Source organism: Capsicum annuum, chromosome 6 (genome assembly GCF_002878395.1).
Source record: "Capsicum annuum cultivar UCD-10X-F1 chromosome 6, UCD10Xv1.1, whole genome shotgun sequence".
NCBI lineage: Eukaryota > Viridiplantae > Streptophyta > Magnoliopsida > Solanales > Solanaceae > Capsicum > Capsicum annuum.
In genome coordinates, this window is record NC_061116.1 from 123,552,490 (window position 1) to 123,575,164 (window position 22,675).

General features: G+C 37.1%; 1 pseudogene; it reads left to right on the forward strand.

Moving 5' to 3' along the window:
- The window catches only part of LOC107874126, a 42,046-nt pseudogene extending 19,375 nt beyond the window's left edge, over positions 1-22,671 (forward strand).
- Positions 22,672-22,675: the final 4 nt, after the last annotated feature.

The following is a 22,675-nucleotide window of genomic DNA, read 5'->3' on the forward strand; positions in this document are numbered from 1 at the left end:
TATGATTATTTCACCATCATGTTTCTTAAATTGAGAATTTATTTCATGAGTTGTTATTGTCATTATGTATTGATGATTTTCGAATGAGTTGAGATAAGTGTCATGATTTAAGCCTTCCATGAGAAGTTGATTATTGAATACATATTGATATTGAACTTGAGAGTCAAGAATGAGTCCTATGATGTTTCCTTGAAACTTTTGATATTAGAAATGATTTGATAAGCAAATGTACTTGATGTTGAGAAACATTGTTTGAATTTGAGTCGAGTTAGGAATCCACAGTCGTATATGATTTACCGATGAGATATACTGTTGTTTTGGTCATCATGATAGACCCATGAGTAGATATTAATTAAGGTGGATTTTCTAATGCGTTCTGAGCTGAGTTTGGGAGAAGTATTTAGCACCGAGCAGGAAATTTGATATTTTCCTAGAACTACGTGCCACCGTAGGATTGATGTTGATAATTATGGGCCAAAGGCCGAGTATGAGATTGTGATGATGAGATTGAGGTTGTAATCCCTAGCAAGAGTACGACGCTCCCACCAATGTGGGGTTTTCTTCTTAGGAGGGCAAAACGTAGGACTCCATGCGGCTCACATGGTGTAGTTATGTCGGTTATAAGAAACTCCCACGTCTATAATGATCTAAGTACCATGAGTTACCGAGTCACTCTAAGTCATGAGTCAAACAGTTTGAGTTGAGTTAAATGATTTATGAGATTTATAAAGCATATATTATTAATGATGACTTACGGAAATGATGTTTTAGATAATTCAAGCGAAGAGAGTTATTATTGTCAGCATGCATGATTTTCTTGTACATTTATGATATTATTTAAAATGTTGCATCCACCCCCGCATACTCAGTACATTCCCAAGTACTGACTCTCATACTCTTTTGTATTCTATATTTCCTCATGATATAGGTTCAGGTGCTCAGTCCCAACAGCGACAGTGATGTTTGAGTACCTTCATCTACATCTCTACGATTGGTGAGTCCTTATGGTTCGAGGACCTGTGTCTCCGATTTTGTCTTTTTAATAGATGGTTGTTTACTTTCAGTTCAGTATGGTCAGTTGGGGATCTGTCCCAATGGCTCCTCAGTTCTATGAAGTAGAGGCTTTGTCAGACTAGTGTGCCAGCATGTACAGAGATTTCAGTATTTTATTTGTACAGAACCGTATTACTTCGTATCTCAGTATGCTCATGTCATGATTATTCTTCCCTACTTTATGATGATTCGTGTCGTAGAGAGTTCTAAAGGTAATGACAGTCTTAGAGGGTTAGCTTGAGGCCATGTATGGCCTTGAGCACCATGTGATGTCTCGGGATAGGTTCTCGGGGCGTTACAATGGACCTTCATATTTACCTTCTCCTTTCAGTCAGAACATGTTCTCATCTTATTATATTGAAGTGTATAACCATCTCATTTAAAAGCTTGAGTTATCATAGGAGAGCATATTTTTATTATTTTATTATATTCTGAACACCCCCCTCACTTGAATTTTTTTTTCATGAGTTAAGTACGTGAATTTTTTTTAAAATAATGGTGATAGTGAGATTTGACCTCAGAACCTTTATTTGCTATGATACCATGTTAAAGTGAATGACCATCTCAACTAAAAGCTAAGTTATTAGAGAGAGCATATTTTTATTATTTTATTATATTCTCACCATATTCTCGTTTGTATAATATTCGGTAAGCTGACTTTGTCACTCTTTATAGATCATGAACATCTTTTGTTGTGTATTAAGAAGGTGCTTGGATTATCTTATTTTTAGGTACTTCTGACTTTTAAGCACTTTTTAATTTTTGAAGATGTTTGGCAAAGATACATAACACTTTAAGCATTTTATTTTTGGCTTAAAAAGTACTAAAAAAAAAGTCAAGCTAAAAGTTGGTTGCTATCAATTTTTGACTTTTAGCTTTTAGATTTTAGCTTATGAGTCTATCAAAAAATGCTAATTCAAACACCCCTTTGTTCGCAATAAATTTTCATAGTGTTGAAAATTAACTGCAGGCGAAAATAAAATAAACAAAAAGAATAATTTGATTTAAATGAATCTTGTGAGTACAATTCTGTTGTTCTCTTGATTCTTATCTCCTAAACTTAGAAATGATCCGAGGGCCTTCAATAGCATGTTTCTCAAATCGTTGGATGATTTGGACTCCTAGAGACGTATTTCAATCGTCGGAAATGTCAGAAAGTATTTTGTTGCTTTGGAACAATCTCCAGAAAGAACTCCGTTGATTGCTCCTTGCAAGAACTTGATAGTCAATGCTGATATTGCCAATGCTTGTCAAAGTCCTCTTTTTTGAGTCCCTCCTTTTTTTCTCCCTTTAGAATGTTATGTTACCCTTATTTATAGTTGTAGGGGTAGGCCTAGTTGCTTGTGATTGGCCGAAATATGTCACTTTGACACTTGTCACCTTTTGATTGGTTGTTTAATTTGAATGAGATTTCTACATCATTTGTATATGTGGCAACATCTCATTGGTCTTGGATTTGACTGGGATGCCACGTCACTTGATGAGTTTGGGCTTCAAGGTGAGATGAACCTTGAAGAGGAATAAAATGGGCTTATTATTTTTTTAAGCCCAAAATAATTTTAGACCCAATAAAATATGGATCAAATTTAAATTTTATATGAATTTGATCCAATAAATTTTACGTGTCTACAGATGCCCCCTACTTCAAGGTTGGTCTACGTGTAGGCTTGCCAAAACTTGGCGGCGAGACTTGAAGTACTCATGAATGTGTTTTCATTCTCGTGACTTCAAAGGTATTTATTTCTCGTCAGTGCATCCTAGTTAGACCAATACCTGCGAGTGGTCTAACTAAAGTTTCCTCCATGAACTTTCATGTCGTGAAAGTCTTCATAAAAGCAACCAGTGATTTGTTTGTGGTGATCCTCATTTTTCGTCCACAATTGAGTACAAACTCGATATTATTTCAAAAGTATTAAAAAAAATGACCAACTTAAATTTTGTTTACTCTTCTTGGATAAGTAGGAACATGAGAAATCATCACCTTAATATTTATTTAAGTAGATTTTACTTGCACAACAATGTGACCCTCTCATTGTATTTGAATTAAAATAATCAATACAACCCCTTCACTTGACATATTGCACGCATGAATTAAAAAAGTTGACTTGATCTTTTTCTACCAAAGGAAAATATTAACTTTCCTTTTGATTTCATGTACCAAAGGAAAATATCAACTCCTCTTTTGGTTTCAGGTACAAAGGGTAAAAAATATTAACTTTCCTTTTGATTTCAAGAAGGAATTAAAGTCACCTTCAAAGAAATTTCCTCAATATGATAATTTTCAATTGATTGGCAATTTGAAATTCCTAGGGATTCTCATCTTCTAATTTCACCACAACATTCCTTGTACACAAACTGAAAATTCTTCATAGGAGCCTCTATATAGAAGATGTTATTAATCATATCAACTACAATCTTTTGAAATTCGTAACCCTTGCAAAGACATCCCTTGGCCTCTTTGTGACTATGTATTTGGAAAACATTGCTGATGCACCTCAACCTTTTTGACAGCATTGGTGGATGTCATACAAAGAATACCATCTCATCGCAACACCGACCTAAGAAGTACATAGAGTGTCTTTCCTAATTTTTAACTTCAAACACTCGCAGAGTAAAAATCATATCTGACTGTAGGAATGTCCAAATATTGAACGACTTAGTTCTGGAGAGGCTAGACTTGTATTGCTGCGTCATATCCAAAAATTAATGCCAAACTCCTTCTGTATTGATGAGAATCAATTTTGAAGTTGACGTTATAAGCTGTCATGTCATGAATCTAGATAGCATGTTTGTAATCACTCTTCTTTGCTTCTTTTTTTATAGGTTCATGAAAAAATACAAATGGTGTCAATATCACACCAAGCATATACAAACATTGTCCAGATGATTGGTCAAAAACCACTTGAGGTATCATTTTTTGAGTCGCAGTTTTAATGAGAAACAACTAGGTGCTTCACCCATTTTTTTTGAGGATTTGGCGAGAAATATTCCTTCTCACGTCTTGAAAACGGATACTTGAAGCAACTCTTTTCTATCCTTGGCAAGAAAATTTGTGTCTATTTCATTAAATCTTGGCATACAAAACTCCTTGCATCTCGACATAGAAGATCAATGGTTGAAAATCAAATTTCATGCTAATCAACATCGATATCAGCCATGTTGAACTAAACTAATGTGTTTCTCCCAATTTTGATCATGCCAAATCGAAGCATCATGCCTTTGGTACCGACACTTATTGCCAGATTGAAGTTTCACGTAGTTGACATCAATCCACATAAAATCAAGAAGCTTCATCCGATCAACACTGTAGATGTGTTCCATCTTTATTTTTTTTATGAAGTTTTATACAAATGGTCTTGACATTAGACCAAAAAGGTTGACATGATTGATGTTGAACCATTTTTTGCATTAATTCCTTACTTCTTGATAAGAAAGTGACTTGGAATGATTTGATTTCATCCTTGACGACGCTGAAAGTTTTCCTTTTTAGCTTCAGTAAGCATGTACTAGGCACACGTCCACAAAAATATTTATTCTCCGATGTGAGAACAAAAATATGAGTTGTTTGATTCATAAAAATGGAATTCAATATCCTGATACTTCTGTTTCATCATCTTTCTGCAGTATCATGATAAATTCCGTATTTTGACATAGGAGTATCAAAATCAGGAGCTATTTTTTGTGTTGGAAACTAGAATCGTAGAGCTACATCTCACGCAGAAATCACATTCATATTTATCCCAAATCATCACAAATATTTCCCCAAAATCGATCCTCCAATCTTGGTTCGCTAGTTTTATCAGCTTTGTGCAGCATCACAATAAATTCCGTATCTCGATGTAGGAGTATCAAAATCAGGAACCATTTTTTGTGTTAGAAATTAGATTCGTAGATCTACAACATACATAAAAACCACACTCAACTCCCTTACGGATTTATACAGATACGTCATCAAAGTCAGCTTAGTTTGAAATCTGATGGCCTATTTTGCAACTTTGAGCTGCTATGATAGAAAATTCATAACTTGGCGTAGTAACCTGTGAATAATGAGACATATTTTTTGTTGTGGAGAAGTCTCTAAGATCTACCATATATGTCAAAATGATGGTGAACACCTATACGATTTATACAAATATGTTGTTGAAATCCACTTTTCCTTGCTGGTCTTTTCACCTTTGCACGTCTGCGTTAAACTTAGCGAATGAAGGTCTATCGTCATATGATATCTATGTCAATTCAAAGTGTATTCCCATGATCAAATGATGACGCACACTTTTCCTTCTTTTTTTTATTTTTTTTAACTCATACGACTGAACTAAGAGTAAAAATACTCTAACCTTCCTACGTACCTCAGGAGGATCAAGTCATAACTTAGTTCAGGAATGATGAGTTAATTTACTATTTTTTAAATTTCTTTTTATTTATTTTCTTTCTTTCTTTTTTCTTCTTTTTTTTTAGAGAGATTCATTCACAGTTTAGACTCATGCAGGCTAGGAGTGATATGCAGTTTAAGCTCATGCCTTAAGGAGCATTTTGACTTGCAGTTTAGGACTGTGCGTCGAGGAGAATTTTTTACTTGAAGTTTAGGCTTGTGTGTCGAGGAGCATTTTTGATTTGCAGTTTAGGCTCGTGCATCAAAGAGCGTTTTTTACTTGTAGTTTAGGCTCATGCATCAAGGAATGTTTTTGACTTACAGTTTAAGCTCGGGCAGCAAGGAGCATTTTGGAGAAGAATTCTTGTAATGTAACTTTCCTTCCAACCCTCTTTAATGGAGTATGGTTGAACTTTAGTTTGGTATTTATTGCCCCCATTGGTTGAAGCAGATTTGCACTTGATCTTGTGTCAACTTTTGAAAGTTGGAGTTTAGAAGCCCTTTGATATTTTTTTCTTGTGCGAGCGATCAATGTCCAAGTATCACCCTTCTTGCTATTGGAGAAGTCATTTTTCATGGATTTTCTTGTTTTTTTCTTCAAGGATGAAACCCCAATTGGGTCAAAGCTCCTAAATTATAGCATGGTGATTTTTTCAACTTTTGGTAATTCCACAGAGTGTATGGCTTATATAGCTTTTGCAATTGAACCTTTTATATGGTGCAGTTTGGTGCTAATATGATTTGTATCAACTGTATTGTCATCATCAATGATGATCTTTCCCTCTTGCATTAATGTCATGATCTTTTCCTTCAAGATGAAGCATTTTGTAGTGTGATGACCAACAATGTGGTAAAATTTGTAGTATTTAGGATCATCGACTTCGTTTGATTCTTCAGGTTGCTTTGACTTAAGGAGTTCAATGACTTCTTTGGCTATCAACTCATCAAGAATCCTAGGAACATCAGAGTCGGGAAAAGGGTATACCCTTTCTTATAACTCCTTCAAGGTTGGTTGATTTTTTACCCCTCACATTTGTTGCTTTGGAGTTTTCTATTTCAACTTTTGTCTTGTGGAGACCTTTGTAAAACTCACAGTTGTCGTCATAGATTCCTCAATTTGATCTTCAGACGAGTCTTTGAATTTTGTGACTTCTTTCCAAGGATCAAAAATAGGTGACATCATTCTATGACTTGTAATACTTAACTCCATGTCATGAGCGCATATAGCTAATTCTTCAAAAGTTCGAGGGTTAATTCCTTAGAGGATCTACACAAAGCCCCAACTCATCCCTTGAATGTAAATTTCACTTGCGGAAGTTTCAGAAATCCTTGCAATTGAAGCTCAATGTTAGGCAATGATTTATGTAGTCCACTACAGGCTCATCTTTACTTTGTCTTATGTTTGTCAATTCCATCATGTTGACCGTATGTCGGGTGTTGTAGAAAGGGTTTAGGAACTAACTTTCTAGTTGCTCCCAACAATCAATTGATTTAGACTCCAAGTCCGTGTACCAATCAAAGGCGTTTCCTTTTAAAGAGCGAACAAACTGCTTGACAAGAAGATCACCATGTATGTCAGCGTTGCTATAAGTTTTAATAAAATGAGTGATGTGTTGCCTTGGATTTCCTTTTCCATCAAATTTTTGAAACTTTAGCGGTTGATATCTAATTGGCATCGGTAAGACCTTGATACGCTTAGAATACGACTTTGAGTATCCTATGAAACCTTGTGATAGATCATCATATTGTGCCTTGATGGTGTTTGTAATCATATCTTACAGTTGTTGAACTATTAGAGTAGCCACTGAAGAGGATCGATCATCGCAGTGATTGTCACTTGACTTGATGAGAGATTCACCATCAACTTTTTCTCGTGGTGTTAGATTATAATTTGACTCTCCAGGATTGTAGAGATCTAACTTGCTCATAAGTCGGGCAATTTGATGATCTTTCTCATCAACATACTTCTTCAAGGCTTCAATGGTTTGCTCCATCATTGCAAACTTCTCATTCATCTCAAATGCATCAACCATGAAGATGTTGACTTTCATTAAAGTTGGAGAATTTATTAAGTCTTCAGATTCTCCAAAGTTGCAGATAGTTTCAGATGGTTCATCTGATAACATAGATGCAAAGTTGCCCCCAGGGGTTGTAGTTACAGTCGGAATTTGAGATTTTCTCCTTTTTGTCATCTCCAAAAAGGTAAAGTATTGGGATCTATCCAAAGTAAAGTATTGAGATTGTGTCGATTGATGGGGCCAACACGTGTGATTTCAGTAGAGGTGGCAGTAGTAGACTTTTTGCATGAAACTTCATTGATTTTTTTGAAGTTATTGTAGTAGTTGAATTTGTAATTTTTCAATTTGTAGAAGGAAGAGATGAAGAGAGAACTGGTCCCACTGGGCATACCAAAATTTGTTCGCAACAAATTTTCGTAGTGTTGAAAATTAACTGCAAGAAAAAATAAAATAAACAAAAAGAATAATTTTATTTAAATGAATTTTGTGAGTGCAATTCTGTTGTTCTCTTGATTCTTCTCTCCTAAACTTATAAATAATCTGAAGGTATTCAGTAGCGTGTTTGTAAGACCCCGCAAAATTCTAAGCTTAATTCAGTCCTTTAGGCTTGTCAAGAGGTCCCAGACTTAGAATATTTTAGCTAAGTACTCAGACTTAGTTTCATTTTAGCCTATGAAGGTTGGAAATCCTATTTATCAACCTTTACGTCCATTAAATGTTGATGTTTAGGTTGATTCATGATCAGGAATGTCCGTAGGTGTTTCTGGACAAGTTTTGGATTTTTCGAACTTCGTTTGAAGCTTCTTTGGAATATTAAAACAGTGGATCAACCCGATCTTAGTGCTCCGCGTCAACTATAGCATTGATTAATATTTTCTCCAGCTACCAGCATCCAATTCCAGTGAATCAATGTGAATATGTGTAACGCCATCGACGCACCGCGTCAACCTGAGCGTCGGTAGCCTAGTTTTCAGTCATTAAAAGACTGCGTTCTTGGGGGTATTTAGCTCTTTTTCCCTCGATCCTCATCCCCTAAAACACAAAATTAAACTCCCTATAGAGCAAATATAGTCATTCTTTCTCAAATTGGCCCAAGAACAAAACCCTAGAAGATCAAATTTCAAATCAAGAACTCAAGATTCAACCATAAACTTTCAAAAATTCTTCAACAAAGGTACGTGAAGTGTTCATCCAAGGGTCCCTTCCACCCTTGGAGTCTAAGAATTATGTTTGAACTTCAAGTAATTGATTTTATGATTGCTATTTTGATTAAGTTCCTAATTCATGATTATATATATATATTTCATGTGAATCCATGATACACCCTTGATTTGTAAAATTAGAGATGAATTATGATACTCACTTGTTGTTCAATACTATGTGCATATACTATGCTCACCAAGTGCTTGATAAATTATCCATGTGAACTATTAAGAGAATGAAATCATGTGAAGTTAGCTTATGTTGCAAGTTATATCATCCAAGTGTTTGTCAAAATGCACCAATGGATGAATGATGATCAAGTACTTAGCTTATATGCTTCAAGTTATGTCATGTCTCTTAATTTATGCTATCAAGTCCTGGGGGTACTTGTACCCGACAATTTAGCTAATTATCTAGAGCCATGGTCAGTCATAGAACAGTATCAATCACAACACGATCAGTAATACTCTCAGTCAGTTACAGAACTTAGGAAAACTCAGTAGATTCAATAATAGTTTAGTCTAACTCAGTATTCAATTCAGACCTCAGTAAACCCTATCAGTTAACAGAACTTAGTAGTATTCCATCAGTCAATGAAAACTCGGTAAAATCAGTTCAATTCAGCTAAGCATTAAACTCAATAACAGCCAGTCCAACCTAGTACAGACTAGAAATCAGTTCAGTATCTATCCAATTTAGCTAGGAGTAGGATTTAGCACCGAGTTAACTCAGGGATGGGGGCATTCCTGCCAGCTGAGGGTTTGACCCTTAGTAGCAATCCCTGCATTACAGAACTACGTAGCCAGCATAGGTTGAGATATCTTCCTACCAGATATTATGAGGGTTGATACTTCTCATTCGAGTTATCCTGCCAGCGAGGGTTGACGAAAGAACTTTCTGTTAGAGAGGGTTAACTCACAAGCTTGTCCTTACTCGTGGCATGGTATTGACACCCTTCCAACTGGGGTTACAGGTTGGACCCTAATCAGTTTAGAAAGGGGTATGTCAGTTAGATGATTACCTCCCACAGTCTCAGTTTTAGTTTCAGTCTCAGAATAGAACTCAGTTTAGTTCTACAGGTTCAGGACTATCAGATATAGTCACCCAACTCAGCTCAATAGGAACTCAGTGTAGTTCTTCAAAATTTAGGACTGTCAGATACAACCATCCAGTTATCAGTTATACAGTATCAGTTATCCAGTTGATTGGTATTTAGACCCGGTGTTCAGTGTTATCATATTTTCAGTTACAGTATAGTATAATGCATGTACTCCTATTCAGTCACACTCATGTTATTCAGTTATTATTGTTTATGCATATGAACCAATATATTTCAGCCTACCATACTGAGCATACCAGTACATTCAAAGTACTGATGCATGCTTTTTGCGCTATGATGTCTTATATCATAGGTTTCAACACACGAGCTCTGGAGCACCCTTAGTAGATCAGACTTACAATAGTCAGAGTAGTGGTGAGTCCTCATAGTTTGAGGAAATGCTTATTATTTTTAGTATTTTAGTTTCAGTATCGGTAGTTGGAGTTAGTTGGGGGATTGTCCAATCAACTCCGTAGTTCAAATAGTTTAAAGGCTTTCTAGACTAGAGTATTTTTAGATAGTTATTCAGATTTTTGTATTTGGTCCAGTTTTGGTATTTAATACCGCATTAGCATTATACAATATTATTTACAGATTGAACCTTATGGCATGTTTTATCCTAATTCTGTATATTATTCAGCATTGTTATTCAGTTATTGCAGCACGTACCAGTCGTGGGTTAGATTGTGGTCCCTCGGGATTATGAGCATAGTGTAGCGTTCGGGGTACAAACTCGAGGCATTACAAACTTGGTATCAGAACCTAAGGTTTAATAGATTCCTAGGAAATCTGGAATCCCCATCTAGTAGAGTCTTGTGTGTAGGTGTGTTGCGTGCCACACTTATAAACAGGAGGCTATGCGATGTTTTAGGAACAGTTACCCTTCTTTTAGTATTCATATCGTGCGAGTGAGCATGAGCTCCAGTTATACTCTCTTTCTAATCCTAGTTTCTCTTCCGTTTACATAATATGCCTCCAAAGAGAACTCAGGGAAGACGAACGGGAGATTAGTCATCCTCTCAGCCCGCCCGTCCAGATTCTTTGGGCGAGCATGTCTCCTAAGCAGAGTTTAGAGCAGCCTTCACTACCCTAGCTCATTTTGTGGAAGCCCAGAATAAATGCCTAGCTGCGGTTCCGACCAACCCAGTAGCCAATACTGTGCTGCCTAGATTGGGGACTTTACTCGAATGAACCCTCCGTTTTTCACAGGGTCTAAGTCAGACGAGGACCCTCAGGAGTTTATTGATCAGGTTCAGAAGGTTACAAATATTATAGCGGTGACTACTGTTGAGAGGGTTGAGTTAACCTCATATCAGTTACGGGATGTGACTCACTCATGGTTCAAACAGTGGAAGGCAGAAAGGGTCGCAGATGCAGGGCCTATAGAATGGGAGAAGTTTGTAGTTGCTTTTCTAGATAGTTCTTCCTGCTAGAGTTGAAGGAAGTGAAAGTTTTGAAGTTTATTAACCTAAATCAGGGCAACATGACAGTACAGGAGTATTCTCTCAAGTTTACTCAATTAGCCAAATATGCCCTACATGTTGTAGCAGATAGCAGAGCGAAAATGAGTAAGTTTATGTAGGGGTGTCCAGAAGCATGGTCAAAATGTGTAGGACCGCAATACTTATTAAAGAGATGAACATAGCCAGGCTTATGGTCTATGCTCAGCAGATAGAAGAAGCCAAGAATAAAGAGAAAAAGAGGGAGAATAAGATAGCGAGAATAGGTAGTTTAAATTTCGCTCAGCCTAAGTTAGGGGGTGGGAATCGATCTCAGTTCCACCCAAAATCCTCAGTTCCAGCTCCATCCTCAGCCAGTACTCCAGTGCCAAAATTTAGAGATAACAAAAGAGATAGAGCATCAGGCCTTAAGCCCCAGGGCAGTGTTAGCAATGCCCAAACCAACCCTCTTTGCCAAAAATATAGCAAAAACCACCAGGGTATCTGCAAAACTGACATCGATGTGTGTTTCAGATATGGTAAGCTAGGCCACAGAGTTAGACAGCATCCTCAGGTTGGGTCACAGAGTCAGCATAATCATCCCCCAGCTCTATCTGATTGTCCAAATCAGTAGGGTGCTTCTTCCAGTGCCACCAGTAGGCAGCGCCCAAATAGATTCTATGCTCTTCAGTCCCGACAGGATCTAGAAAGTTTTCCTAATGTGGTCACTGGTACATTACTAGTTTTCCATTTGCATGTTTATGCTTTGCTAGATCCATGAGCTTCCTTGTCATTTGTTACTCCATATATAGCAGTTGATTTCGAAGTTAGTCCTGAAATTTTAGTAGAACCCTTCTCAGTTTCTACCCTAGTGGGTAAGTCTATTATAGTTCGACGGGTATACAGGAACTGTTCGATTATGATATCTCAAAAAGTCACTTCAGCAGACTTAGTCGAATTAGAGATGATTGATTTTGATGTCATTCTCGGCATGGATTGGCTTCATTCCTGCTATGCCTCATTCAACTATAGAAATAGAATTATTCAGTTTTAATTTACGAATGAACCCGTCCTAGAGTAGAGGGGTAGTACTTCAGCACTTAGGGGTCATCTTGTTTCTTACCTTTGGGATAGAAAATGATATCTAAGGGATGTTTTTATCATCTCGTTCGAGTCCAGGACTCTAGATCAGAAACCCTTACTCTTGAATCAGTGTCAATAGCTTGCGAATTCACAAATGTGTTTCCCGACGATCTTTCTGGAGTTCCTCCCGAAAAGGAAATCGACTTTGAAATCGATCTTCTCTAAGATACTCAGCCCATCTCTATTCCGCCATATAGAATGGATCCAGCAAAACTTAGAGAATTGAAAGATCAGTTAAAAAATCTCTTAGATAAGGGATTTATTAGACCCAGTGTTTCCCCGTGGGGCGCACTAGTGTTATTCGTACGTAAAAAAGATAGTTCTCTCAGAATGTATATAGACTACCATCAGTTAAATAAAGTCACGATCAAGAACAAGTATCCGCTTCCCAGAATCGATGACTTGTTTGACCAACTTCAGGGTGCCAGTTATTTCTCTAAGATAGACCTCAGATCAGATTATCACCATCTCAGAGTCAGGGAAAGTGACATCCCAAAAATAGTTTTTCAAACTCGATATGGTCACTTCAAATTCTTAGTCATGTCCTTTGGTCTTACCAATACCCCAATAAATTTCATGAACTTGATGAACCGTGTGTTCAAGTAGTACGAACAAGTAGTACTTGGACATGTTTATCATAGTATTCATAGATGGCATTCCTGTTTACTCCCGTAGTGAAAATGATCATGCAGACCATCTCAAAATAGTATTACAGACTCTTAGAAATCACCAGCTATTCGCCAAATTCAGTAAGTATGAATTTTGGCTAAGGTCGGTAGCATTTCTTGGCCACATCATTTTCGGTAATGGTATTAGAGTGGATCCCCAAAAGACCAAAGCAATGAGAAACTGGCCCAGGCCCATCTCTCTATCGGATATCAAGAGTTTCTTAGGTTTGGTTGGCTATTACCGATGGTTTGTTGAGGGATTTTCATCTATTGCATCCCCCATGTCCAGATTGACTCAGAAAAAAGTCAAATTCTAGTAGTTAGATTCTTGTGAGAAGAGTTTTTAGGAGTTGAAGAATCGACTCACTACAGCTCTAGTATTAACCCTACCAGATGGTTCCGACGACTTTGTTGTGTACTGTGATGCTTCCAGAGTCAGATTGGGTTGTGTTTTGATGCAAAGAGGTAAGCTCATAACCTATGCCTCTAGACAGCTTAAGCCTCATGAGAAGAACTACCCTACTCATGATCTTGAGTTAACAGTTGTAGTCTTTGACTTAAAGATTTGGAGGCACTATTTATATGGTGTTCACATAGATGTTTTCACTGATCATGAGAGCCTGCAGTATGTGTTCTCTCAGAAAGATCTTAACCTCCGTCAGAGAAGGTGGTTGGAGTTGTTGAAAGACTATGACATGAGTGTTCTGTATCATCCGAGCAAGGCCAATGTAGTGGCTGACACTCTCAATAGAATGTCTATGGGTAGTGTTACCCATGTTGAGAACAGTAATAAGAAGTTAGCTCAAGAAGTTCGGCAGTTAGCCCGACTAGGTGTTCGCTTAGTCGATTCAGCAGAAGGTAGTGTGTAGGTGCAGAGTAGCTCAGAATCATACCTAGTTTTCGAAGTGAAGCAAAAGCAGGATAGGGATCCTAGTCTAGTCCAGTTGAAGAAATCAGTCAGAAATTAGAAAGTAGAGGTTTTCCCCCAAGGAGGAGATAGTGTATTGCGTTGTTAGGGTCGTCTGTGTATGCCAACTGTAGATGACTTGAGGTAGTGATTCTCGTAGAGGTGCATGGTGCATATTACTCTATTCATCCATGGGTCATAAAGATGTGCCGCGATTTGTGAGAGATTTATTGGTGGAGTGGGATGAAAAGAGACATTGCAAAATTTATGGCTAAATGCTCAACATGTCAGCAAGTTAAGATTGAGCATCAGAAGCCTAGTGGGTCCATGCAGGAGTTCAGTATTTCCACCTGGAAATAGGAAGAAGTGAACATGGACTTTGTGATAGGTTTTCCTCGTACTCTTCGTCAGCATGATTCAGTTTGGGTCATTGTAGACAGGATGACCAAATCAGCTCATTTTTTTCCAGTCCATACCTCCTATTCAGCCAAGGATTATGCCAAACTCTATATCAGGGAGTTGGTCAGATTGTACAGTGTTCCGTTGTCCATTATCTCATATAGAGGTACCCAGTTCACCTCTCATTTTTGGAAAGCATTCCAAAAGGGTCTTGGTACCCGAGTCTATCTCAGTATAGCTTTTCATCCTCAGACAGATGGTCAAGCAGAAAGGACCATTCAAACCCTAGAGGACATGCTGCGAGCGTGTGCGATAGACTTCAAAGGTAATTGGGATGACCATTTGCCTTTGATTGAATTCACATACAATAACAGCTATCATTCCAGCATTTAAATGGCTCCATTTGAAGCGCTTTATGGGAGGAGGTGTAGATCTCTCATTAGTTGGTTTGAAGTGGGTGAGGCCACAGTGGTAAGACCTGACTTGGTGTTCGACACCTTAGAGAAAGTCTAGTTGATCAAGGAAAGGCTTAAGATAGCTCAGAGCCGACAGAAATCGTACACAGATATGCACAGAAAAGACCTCGAGTTTGAAATTAGTGACTATGTGTATCTGAAAATCTCTCCTATGAAAGGAGTGAAGTGTTTTGGCAAAAAAGGAAAACTCAGTCCCTGATATGTCGGTCCTTATCGAATTCTCAACCACTTTGGAAAGGTAGCTTATGAGCTTGAGTTGCCTTCAAATTTATCTTCAATTCATCTAGTGTTCCATGTCTCCTTGCTAAAGAAGTGCATAGGTGACCCAGCAGTCGTAGTTCCTATAGAGGGCATAGATATTCAGATCAGCCTCTCTTACAAAAAGATTCCGATCGAAATCCTTGATTATCAGGTTTGCAGACTAAGGAACAAAGAAGTCCCTCTAGTCCATGTTCTTTGGTGGAATCAGTTCGTTGAGGAAGCTACTTGGGAAGCAGAAGCAGATATGAGGACCAAGTATCCTTACCTCTTCTCCGCAAACTCAGATTCAGCTCAAGTTTATAGTTTTCCTTAAACCTATTCAGTTTTATGTTCAGATTTCAGTTACAAACTTGGTATTAGTTACCATTGCACATTTAGTCATATGTTTATGAGCCAGTTCAGTCATGCATCAGACATGCATGTTCAATATGAGAAACTCAGCTTATCAGTAATCCCATTCATGCATTCATGAATCATGTTCAGCTATACTCATGCATTAGACATGCATGTTCAGTATGATAATTCAGTATACCAGTAATATCAATCATAAAGTCATGTTCGAGATGTTCATGTCCCATAAGTAAGTCAGTCTCTCAGTATTCTCAATCTCAGCAGTCTCATTCAAGGATGAATGTTCCCAAGGGATAGATAATAGAAGACCCCGCAAAATCTTAAGCTTAATTCAGTCCTTTAGGCTTGTCAAGGGGTCCCAGACTTAGAATATTTTAGCAAAGTACTCAGACTTAGTGTCATTTTAGCCTAAGAAGGTTGACAATCTTATTTTGTGACTTTTAATTCCATTAAATATTGATGTTTAGGTTGATTCATGATCAGAAATGTTCATAGGTGTTTCCGAACAAGTTTTGAATTTTTCGAGCTTCGTTTGAAGCTCCTTTGAAATGTTAAAACAGTGGATCAACGCGATCTTGGCGCACCGCATCGACTATCGCGTTGATTAATATTTTTTCCAACTACCTGTATCCAATTCCAGTGAATCAATGTGAACATGGCGTGATGCGTTGGTTATCGCATCGATGTCATCGATACACCGCGTCGACCTGCATGTCGATAGCCCAGTTTTTAGTCATTAAAAGACCGCATTCTTGGGGGTATTTAGGTCTTTTTCCCTCAAACCTCAACCCCCAAAATATGAAATTAAACTCTCTATAGAGCAAATATAGTTATTCTTTCTCAAATTGGCTCAAGAACAAAACCCTAGAAGATCAAATTTTAAATCAAGAACTCAAGATTCAATCATAAACTTTCAAAAATTCTTCAACAAAGGTATGTGAAGTGTTCATCCAAGGGTCCCTTCCACCCTTGGAGTCCAAGAATCTCTTTTGAACTTCAAGTAATTGATTTTATGATTTCCATGTTTGGAATTAAAGTGTATCCATGATTGCTATTTGGATTAAGTTCCTAATTCATGATTATATATATATATTTCATGTGAATCCATGATACACCCTTGATTTGTGAAATTAAAGATGAATTATGATGTTCACTTGTTGTTTAATACTATGTGCATATACTATACTCACTAAGTGCTTGATAAATTGTCCATGTGAACTATTAAGAGAATGAAATCATGTCAAGTTAGCTTATGTTGCAAGTTATATCATGCAAGTGTTTGTCAAAATGCCCCAATGAATGAATGATGACCAAGTACTTAGCTTATATACTTCAAGTTAAGGCATGTCTCTTAATTTATGTTATCGAGTCCTGTGGGTACTTGTACCCGACAATTTAGCTGATTACCTAGAGCCATGGTCAGTCATAAACCAATATCAGTCACGAGATGATCAGTAGTACTCTCAGTTAGTTACAGAACTCAGGAAAACTCAGTAGATTCAGTAATAGTTCAGTCTGACTCAGTATTCAGTTCAGACCTCAGTAAACCCTATCAGTTAATAGAAATCAATAGTATTTTATAGTCAACGGAAACTCAGTGAACTTAGTTTAGTTCAGCTAAGAAGTAAACTCAGTAAGAGTCAATCCAGCCTAGTACAGACTAGAAATCAGTCTAGTATCTATCCAATTCAGTTGGGAGTAGGATTCAGCACCGAGTTAACTTAGGGATGGGGGCATTCTTTCCAGCTGAGGGTTTGACCCTTAGTAGTTATCCCTGTGTTACAAAACTACGTAGCCAGCGTAGGTTGAGATATCTTCCTTTCAGATATTATGAGGGTTGATACTTCTCATCCGAGTTATCCTGCCAGCGAGGGTTGATGGAAGAAATTTCTGTCAGAGAGGGTTAACTCACAAGCTTGTCCTTACCCGTGGCACGGTATTGATACCCTTCCAACTGGGGTTACAGGTTGGACCCCATTCAGTTTAGAAAGGAGCATATCGGTTAGATGATTACCACCTACAATCTCAGTTTCAGTCTCAGTCTTAGAATAGAACTCAGTTCAGTTCTACAGGTTCAGGACTATCAGATATAGTCACCCAACTCAGCTCTGTACGAAACTCAGTATAGTTCCTCAGAATTTAGGAATGTCAGATACAGTCATCCATTTATCAGTTATACAGTATCTGATATCCAGTTAATCAGTTGATAGTTATTCAAACACAGTGTTCAGTGTTATCACATTTTCAGTTACAGTATACTTATTCATGCATCTACTCTTATTCAGTCATACTCATGTTATTTAGTTATTATTGTTCGTGTATAAGAACCCATGTATATCAACCTACCTCACTGAGCATACCAGTACATTCAAAGTACTGACGCATGTATTTTGTGCTATGATTTCTTATATCATAGGTTTCGACGTACGAGCTCTAGAGCACCCTCAATAGATCAGACTTTCAGCAGTCAGAGTAGTGGTGAGTCCTCATAGTTCGAAGACATGCTTATTATTTTTAGTATTTTAGTTTCAGTATCGGTAGTCGGAGTTAGTTAAGCATTTTTCCCATCAACTCCGCAGTTCAGACAGTTCAAAGGCTTCCGAGACTAGAGTATTTTCAGATAGTTATTGAGATTTCAGTATTTGGTCCAGTTTTGGTATTTAATACCACATTCAGTATTATTCAGTATTATTTACAAATTGAACCTTATAGCATATTTCCGCCCAATTTCGCATATTATTCAGCATTGTTATTCAATTATTACAGCAGGTACCAGTCATGAGTTAGCTTGTGGTCCCTCGAGATTATGATCACCGTATAGCGTCCGGGGTACAGACTCAAAGTGTTATAGTGTTTCTCAAATTATTGTATGATTTGGACTCCTAGAGACGTATTTCAATCGGCGAGAATGTCGGAAAGTGTTTTGTCACTTTGGAATAATCTCCGAAAAGAACTCCATTGATTGCCTTTTGCAAGAACTTGATAGTCAATACTGACGCTGCCAATGCTTGTCAAAGTCCTCTTTTCCGAGTTCCTCTTTTTTTTCTCCCTTTAGAATGTTATGTTACCCTTATTTATAGTTATATGGGTAGACCTAGTTGCTTGTGATTGGTCGAAATATGTCATTTTGACACTTGAAACAGTTACAGCTCACCGAGGACATGACCCTAGATAGGAAGGTCTGGAAGACGCGAATTACGGCAGAGGATTAGGGCCAGTTTGGGTCGCTAGTGTAGGGAATTACTTGGTGGGGGTTTTATTCCTGTTATGATTTCGTATTCCGTGTTCCATGTTTATTACGAATCTGTGTGCTTTCCTCTGCTTTCCTCTGTTTTATATTCCTTATGGGTGTTGTATTTATGTTATGTAATCTGCTTTTGTGCTTTACTATGTGTTTGTGTGGTATCTCGTGCCTTGATCCAGGGGTCTTTCGGAAACAGCCTTTCTACTTTATCAGAGGTAGAGGTATGGACTGCGTACATCTTACCCCCCCAGACCCCACTAGGTGGGAATACACTGGGTTTGTTGTTGTTGTTGTTGTTGTTGTTGACACTTGGCACCTTTAGATTGGTTGTTGAATTTGAATGAGATTTTCACATCATTTGTATGTGTGGCGGCGTATAATTGGTCTTGGATTTGACTGGGATGCCATGTCACTTGATGAGTTGGGGCTTCAAGATGGATCTTGATGAGGAATAAAATAGGCTTATTATTTTTTTAAGCCCAAAATAATTTTAGACCCAATAAAATATGGATCAAATTCAAATTTTATATGAATTTGATCCAATAAATTTTACGTGTCTACACCCCTATGTATGTTTTGTAGTACAAAGAGTGAGATCCCTTTGAAAAGTTTGACTTTACCTATCCAAAAAAAATTAGCCTACGAAAATGGTGTTTAATTGGGATATTTATTTGATAAAATGACTCCTATGGCTAAATATGTTGGGAAGACTGAAAAAGCTGAACAGTTGGTTGATCTTAAAGTTTGCAAACCAAAGAGATGATAAATCAAATGATAAAGAAAAACATAATACTAAAAACATATTATTGATATGATTGGTCAAACAACCTACATATTGAAAACTAATATTAAAAGAAAACATAAAATCTATTGGAGAAATTTCCCCCTAAACAAGACTCTTTAATGACTACATTGTGGATACTATTGTGTTATGGTATGAGAAGGGGTTCTTCTATTTATAGATGTCCAAAACTTTCCGCCAAGAAAGAGGTTTGTCAAATATGGAAGAGTTTTATATTTTTCTTTTAAAAAAAATAAAAATTAATTATGGTACTGCTTTTATTTTCCATCAATAAAAAATAAAACTCAATTTTGGACAAAAACTCTAACAGATTGATTGTAACAATTTTGTGGAGGTCTCCGGCATGTCCTTAATGTTAGGATTTTTGTCCTGATTTTCTTACTGTATTTAAGTTTTATTTTTTCTTAGAAGGAAAATAAAAGTTACCATAATTACTTTTACCTTTCCTGAAAGAAAAAAATATAATTCTTTTTCATATTTGGCTAACCTCTTTCTTGGAGGAAAGATTTTGGACATCTATAAATAAAAGACCTCCTCATACCATAACACAATAGCATCCACAATGTAGTCTTTTAAGATTTTCGTTTAGGGGGAGATTTTCTCTCTTATTAGTTTTATGTTTTTAATATTAGGTTTTATATGTAAGTCAATTGGCCAAATCATATAATAAAATTATGTTTTTAGTATTGTTTTTCGTTGTCATCTTATTTATTGTCTCATAGTTTGCAACTAATAACTTCCGCATGACGCCCTCTCTATTTCGAACCCAATAAGTGGTATCAGAGCTTACAGTTCAATGGTCTAATAGTGTGGTGAGATGAAATTAAACAGGTTCAAAGCGATTTTAAAATCAAGCTGCAATAATTTGGATGATAATGAAGATTTTTGTCGAACTACATGTGGAGAACAAGTTTCAACCATATTTTTAACACTCCTGCTGCTGCATCTTTAAAAATAAAAATAAAATATTACTTTTAAACCAATTTTTAACCATGATATTTTAAACCTTATTTTTAACCATGGCAAACAGTAGTTATGAAGATTATATCAAGAATGAAGTTCATGCACGTGATATGAAGAGAAGACGGATCAAGTGAAGAAAATCAAGCCAAAAAGGAGAGATTTATTAGGGTTTTGCCCTGATTTTCTTACTATATTTAAGTTTTACTTTTTCTTAGAAGGAAAATAAAAGTTACCATAATTACTTTTACTTTTCCTGAAAGAAAAAAATACAATTCTTTTCCATATTTGGTTAACCTCTTTCTTGGAGGAAAGATTTTGGACATTTATAAATCGAAGACCCTTCTCATACCATAACACAATAGCATCCACAATGTAGTCTTTTACGATTTTTGTTTAGGGGAGATTTTCTCTCTTATTAGTTTTATGTTTTTAATATTAAGTTTTATATGTAGGCCAATTGGCCAAATCATATAATAAAATTATGTTTTTAGAATTGTTTTTCGTTGTCATCTTATTTATCGTCTCATAGTTTGCAACTAATAGCTTCCGCATGACGCCCTCTCGATTTCGAACCCAACACTTAATAATGAGGAATACGCATTACCAGCTTAAGAAAATGACTAAAAAGCTTGATACTTCTTGTTTGGCAAATAGTGGTTCAGAGGGCATGAGAAGATAGAAAAAAGACCATGGACTTTCAAGTGAAAATTACTGGCGTTAGAAGGTGATTATTCTAGTTTGCACTTTCTTCTTAGGAAAATTAGGAGTGAAATGGTTCTAGAAGATTAGGACAAATCCCTGCTTACTAGAATAAAGTTCCAGTAACATGTAACCACTCCTCAACATTGAGACTCTCCTATCTGTGTCTTTAAATATGTTAGATCAAATTGTTAAGAGTAACTTCGTTTTGGCAATTGGATGAATATGTAAAGACTCCATGCATGTCAAAAGGTCTTCAACTTAATCAATATCCACCTCAAACGATATTCATTGAAAACTTTGTCCTGAAGTTGCTGAATATTCACACTATCGATGGTTTTGCCTTGGACTGAACAATCCTTTCTTTGATTTTCAATTTTAAATCCTTCGCTTGTGGCCTTGCAGATGAACGCAAGGATCAGAAAACTTTGGAAAGGTTTCGAGCTGAAAGGCAAGCGAAGATTGATGAACTCAAAGAGAAGACAAATCACTATATAAGGTAGCAGCTCATTCAGGTGATAGCTTCAGGGCTTTTGCTGAGCTATTCACAGATAATTTGCCATTCAATTGCATTAGGCAGCTCATTCAGATGATAGCAGTACACGTGTTTTGGGGCTTTATGCTAAAAGCTCTTTACGGATAAATTAATCATGTAGGCGCATTAGGGAAGACATGCTTATTACTATTTATCACTCTCTCGTCTTCGCCTTTTTGAAGCTCTTTGTCCAATGTTGGGATGAGATGCATGTATTTCATTGTCCAATCCTTTATGCAGAGGTATGACCCTGACCCAGCATCCAGGGCAGCTGCAGCCTCTGTGCTTGCGTCCAAGCTGGGTGCAAATACTGGCTTGAAAGTTTATTTGGGAGATGAGTCTAAGCTTAATGGCCCTTTTGGAAAGAGCAATGATGTAGAAATAGTGCAGTCCACTGGACTGAGAAATAGAAAGCAAGCAAGATTTGGTAGCGCAGACAGTGCTGTATTGGATCATTCCACGGGAGAAATGCTTCATGCGGTACAACTTGAAGGTTCTAGTATGAACCAACATCAGCAAATCATAGTCGAGCATTACAATCCTAAAGGTTCGAGCACACAAGACGGGGGATGGCTTGGACAAATTGCAGCATTGCTTGTGGGAGAGGATCCAACCCAATATTATGCTCTTATCTGCGGCAGTTGCCATAAGCATAATGGTCAGACTTGAGGATAATTAGCAAAACTGGACTTTCCTTAATAAATTAGTGAATAACTAAACATCGCTATGAGAGAACAGAAAAATAAAGTTAACTTATTGGACTTCTTCCATTGTTTGCAGGCCTTGCTAGGAAAGAAGAATTCGTTCATGCTTCATGGCATACACCTCAAACTAGACAAGCATTTTACAGACAGCAGTTCTGGACTGAACTACTTACCACGAAAGGATCACATTTGAGGGTCCGTATTCTAATTGCAATGGGTGTCAGTTCATATGGGTATTCTGTCCGGCATTTTTTTTTTGTTTTTGCTAGACACTAGACGCAGGGAATGAACGAGGCCAATACAAGAAATACAGAATGCCTGATTCATCTACCTAGTCGT